Raw genomic sequence first — 5,411 nt, 5'->3', positions numbered from 1 at the left:
ATTTTTAAGTTTAGTGTCTTGCATGTTTTCTTTGCATTAAAAATTTTTCAAAAATAAGTTCTTGATGTTCATCTTGACATTCAAAGTGTTCTTGGTGTTCATTTTGACATTCATAGCATTCTTGCATGCATTCATTATTTTGATAAAAAATTTTCATGCATTGCATCATTTTCATGTTTTTCTCTCTCATCATTAAAAATTCAAAAATAAAAAAAATATCTTCCCCTTTTTCTCTCTTAAATTTTCGAAAATTAGATTTGACTTTTTCAAAAATTTTTAAAATCTAGTTGTTTCTTATGAGTCAAATCAAATTTTCAATTTAAAAATCTTATCTTTTTCAAAATCTTTTTCAAAAATCAAATCTTTTTCATTTTTCTTAGTTATTTTCGAAAATTTTAAAAATATTTTTCAAAAATCTTTTTCTTATCTTTATCTCCTAATTTTCGAAAATAACATCATCAATTAATGTTTTGATTCAAAAATTTCAAGTTTGTTACTTGCTTGTTAAGAAAGATTCAAACTTTGAGTTCTAGAATCATATCTTGTGATTTCTTGTGAATCAAGTCATTAATTGTGATTTTAAAAAATCAAATCTTTTTCAAAACTAATTTCAATCATATCTTTTCAAAAATATCTTCTTATCTTATCTTTTTCAAAATTTGATTTTAAAATATCTTTTCTAACTTCTTATCTTCTTATCTTTTCAAAAATTGATTTTCAAAATTTGTTTCAACTAACTAACTAACTTTTTGTTTGTTTCTTATCTTTTTCAAAACTACCTAACTAACTCTCTCTCTCTAATTTTCGAAAATATCTTCCCTCTTTTTCAAAATTTCTTTTTAATTAACTAATTAATTTAATTGTTGATTTTAATTTTCGAAAAATTACTAACCTTTTTCAAAAACTATTTTCGAAAATCACTAACTCTTTTTCAAAAATTATTTTCGAAAATTCTCTCTCTCTCTTATCTCCTTCTATTTATTTATTCCTCTACTAACACTTCATCTCACCCAAATTCGAACCCTCTCTTCCATCTGTGTTCGAATTTTTTCGTCTTCTTTTCTTCTACTCACACAGAGACCTCTATACTGTGGTAAAAAGGACCCCTATTATTATTTTTTTTTTGTCCCTCTTTTTCATATGATCAGGAGCAAGGACAAGAACATTCTTGTTGAAGCAGATCCAGAACCTGAAAGGACTCTGAAGAGGAAACTAAGAGAAGCTAAATTACAACAATCCAGAGATAACCTTACAGAAATTTTCGAACAGGAAGAGGAGATGGCAGCCAAAAATAATAATAATGCAAAGAGGATGCTTGGTGACTTTACTGCACCTAATTCTAATTTACATGGAAGAAGCATCTCCATCCCTACCATTGGAGCAAACAATTTTGAGCTAAAACCTCAATTAGTTTCTCTGATGCAGCAGAACTGCAAGTTTCATGGACTTCCATCTGAAGATCCTTTTTAGTTCTTAACTAAATTCTTGCAGATCTGTGATACTGTTAAGACTAATGGAGTAGATTCTGAAGTCTACAGGCTCATGCTTTTCCCTTTTGCTGTGAGAGACAGAGCTAGAATATGGTTGGACTCTCAACCTAAGGATAGCCTGAACTCTTGGGATAAGCTGGTCAAGGCTTTCTTAGCCAAGTTCTTTCCTCCTCAAAAGTTGAGTAAGCTTAGAGTGGATGTTCAAACCTTCAGACAGAAAGAAGGTGAATCCCTCTATGAAGCTTAGGAGAGATACAAAGAACTGACCAAAAAGTGTCCCTCTGACATGCTTTCAGAATGGACCATCCTGGACATATTCTACGATGGTTTGTCTGAATTAGCTAAAATATCATTGGACACCTCTGCAGGTGGATCCATTCACTTAAAGAAAACGCTTGCAGAAGCTCAAGAACTCATTGACATGGTTGCTAATAACCAGTTCATGTACACTTCTGAGAGGAATCCTGTGAGTAATGGGACGCCTATGAAGAAGGGAGTTTTTGAAATTGATACTCTGAATGCCATATTGGCTCAGAATAAAATACTGACTCAGCAAGTCAATATGATTTCTCAGAGTCTGAATGGAATGCAAGCTGCATCCAACAGTACTCAAGAGGCGCCTTCTGAAGAAGAGGCCTATGATCTTGAGAACCCTGCAATAGCAGAGGTAAATTACTTAGGTGAACCTTATGGAAACACCTATAACTCATCATGGAGAAATCATCCAAATTTCTGATGGAAGGATCAACAAAAGCCTCAACAAGGCTTTAATAATGGTGGAAGAAACAGGTTTAGCAATAGCAAGCCTTTTCCATCATCCACTCAACAACAGACAGAGAACTTTGAGCAAAATACCTCTAATTTAGCAAACTTAGTCTCTGATCTATCTAAGGCCACTGTGAGTTTCATGAGTGAAACAAGATCCTCCATTAGAAATTTGGAGGCACAAGTGGGCCATCTGAGTAAAAGGATCACTGAAATCCCTCCTAGTACTCTCCCAAGTAATACAAAAGAAAATCCAAAAGGTGAGTGCAAGGCCATTGACATTACCACCATGGCCAAACCTGTAAGGGAGGTTGAGGACGTAAATCCCAATGAGGAAGACCTCCTGGGACGTCCAGTGATCAATAAGGAGTTTCCCTTTGAGGAACCAAAGGAATCTGAGGCTCATCTAGAGACCATAGGGATTCCATTAAACCTCCTTATGCCATTCATGAGCTCTGATGAGTATTCCTCTTCTGAAGAGAATGAGGATGTTACTGAAAAGCAAGTTGCCAAGTACCTTGGTGCAATCATAAAGTTGAATGCCAAATTATTTGGTATTGAGACTTGGGAGGATGAACCTCCCTTGTTCACCAATGAACTAAGTGATCTGGATCAACTGACATTGCCTCAGAAGAAACAGGATCCTGGAAAGTTCGTAATACCTTGTACCATAGGCAACATGATCTTTGAAAGGGCTCTGTGTGACCTTGGGTCAGGGATAAATCTCATGCCCCTCTCTATAATAGAGAAACTGGGAATCTATGGGGTGCAAGTTGCTAAAATCTCATTAGAGATGGCAGACAATTCAAGAAAACAGGCTTATGGACAAGTATAGGATGTGTTAGTAAAGGTTGAAGGACTTTACATCCATGCTGATTTCATAGTCCTAGATACTGGGAAGGATGAGGATGAATTCATCATCCTTGGAAGACCCTTCCTAGCCACAGCAAGAGCTGTGATTGATGTTGACAAAAGTGAATTAGTCCTTCAATTGAATGGGGACTCCCTTGTGTTTACAACTCAAGGTTATCCTTCTGTAAATATGGAGAGGAAACATAAAAAGCTTCTCTCAAAACAGAGTCAACCAGAGCCCCCACAGTCAAACTCTAAGTTTGGTGTTGGGAGGCCACAACCAAACTCTAAGTTTGGTGTTGAACTCCCATATCCAAACTCTAAGTTTGGTGTTGGGAAGTCTCAACAACGCTCTGAACATCTGTGAGGCTCCATGAGAGCCCAATGTCAAGCTATTGACATTAAAGAAGCGCTTGTTGGGAGGCAACCCAATTTTTATTTATCTAAATCTAATTTTATTTGTTTTTCATGTTTTCTTAGGTTCATGATCATGTGGAGTCACGAAAAAAATAGAAAAATTAAAAACAGAATCAAAAACAGCAGAAGAAAAATCACACCCTGGAGGAGGATCTCACTGGCGTTGAACGCCAGTAAGAAGCATCTGGTTGGCGTTCAACGCCAGAACCAAAATGGGCAACATCTGGGTGTTTGAACGCCAGAATTGCACCCTGGAGAAGAACTGGCGCTGAACGCCCAAAACAAGCATGGTTCTGGCGTTCAACGCCAGAAATGGGCAACAAATGGGCGTTCAACGCCCAGAACAAGCACCAATCTGGCGCTGAACGCCCAGAGTTGTGTGCAAGGGCATTTTGCATGCCTAATTTGGTGCAAGGTTGTAAATCCTTGAACACTTCAGGATCTGTAGACCCCACAGGATCCCCACCTACCTCCACTCACTTCTTCTCACCCCTCTTTCACACAATCCCATAAACACTCTTCCCCAAAACTCTTCACCAATCACCTCAATCTCTCTTCCCTATCACCACTTCACCACTCACATCCATCCACTCTTCCCCATAAACCTACCTCATAAACTCCACCTACCTTCAAAATTCAAAATCACTTTCCCACCCAAAACCTACCCTTATGGCCGAACCTTACCCCCCTCCATTCCCTATATAGCCCTCCATTCTTCCTCATTTTCACACAACACAACCCTCTCTTCCCCTTCTTGGCCGAAACATATTTCTCTCTCCCTCTCCTCCATTTCTTCTTCTTCTTCATCTATTCTTTTTTCTCTTGCTCGAGGGCGAGCAATATTCTAAGTTTGGTGTGGTAAAAGCATAAGCTTTTTGTTTTTCCATTGCCATTGATGGCACCCAAGACCGGAGAATCCTCTAGAAAAGGGAAAGGGAAGACAAAAGCTTCCACCTCCGAGTCATGGGAGATGGAAAGATTCATCTCCAAAGCTCATCAAGACCACTTCTATGATGTTGTGGCCAAGAAAAAGGTGATCCCCGATGTCCCTTTCAAACTCAAGAGAAATGAGTATCCGGAGATCTGACATGAAATCCAAAGAAGAGGTTGGGAAGTTCTAACAAACCCCATCCAACAAGTCGGCATCCTAATGGTTCAAGAGTTCTATGCCAATGCATGGATCACAAGGAACCATGATCAAAGTAAGAACCCGAACCCAAAGAATTATCTCACTATGGTTCGAGGGAAATACTTAGATTTTAGTCCGGAAAATGTGAGGTTGGTGTTCAACTTGCCTATGATGCAAGGAGATGCACGCCCCTACACTAGAAGGGTCAACTTTAATCAAAGGTTGGACCAAGTCCTCATGGACATATGTGTGGAAGGAGCTCAATGGAAGATTGACTCCAAAGGCAAGCCGGTTCAATTAAGAAGACTGGACCTCAAGCCTGTGGCTAGAGGATGGTTGGAGTTCATCCAACGCTCCATCATCCCCACTAGCAACCGATCTGAAGTTACTGTGGATTGGGCCATCATGATCCATAGCATCATGATTGGAGAGGAAGTAGAAGTTCATGAAGTCATCTCCTTTGAACTCTACAAAATAGCCAAAAAGCCCTCTCCTGGGGCAAGGCTAGCTTTTTCTCATCTTATTTGCCATCTATGTTACTCAACTGGAGCTTCGATAGAAGGAGACATTCCCATTGAGAAAGAAAAGCCCATCACTAAGAAAAGGATGGAGCAAGCAAGAGAGCCCATTCATGGATCTCAAGAGACGCATGAAGCTCATCACCATGAGATCCCGGAAATGCCTCAAATGTATTTTCCTCCACAAAACTATTGGGAGCAAATCAACACCTCCCTAGGAGAATTAAGTTCCAACATGGG

The 5,411-nt window shown here is 38.8% G+C and overlaps 1 non-coding gene across 1 annotated transcript; it reads right to left on the bottom strand.

Annotated features, from left to right (window-relative positions):
* Positions 1–1,674: 1,674 nt before the first annotated feature.
* On the bottom strand, positions 1,675–1,782 carry LOC148577760 (small nucleolar RNA R71). The gene has a single exon (XR_015903506.1). It is a non-coding gene; the product is annotated as a small nucleolar RNA R71 (small nucleolar RNA).
* Between the last annotated feature and the right edge of the window lie 3,629 nt (positions 1,783–5,411).

The sequence above is a fragment of the Arachis ipaensis genome, chromosome B1, assembly GCF_059453495.1.
Source record: "Arachis ipaensis isolate K30076 ecotype BB chromosome B1, ASM5945349v1, whole genome shotgun sequence".
Taxonomy (NCBI): domain Eukaryota; kingdom Viridiplantae; phylum Streptophyta; class Magnoliopsida; order Fabales; family Fabaceae; genus Arachis; species Arachis ipaensis.
The sequence above is the reverse complement of the archived record's forward strand: the minus strand, read 5'-3'. Positions and strand labels throughout refer to the sequence as shown.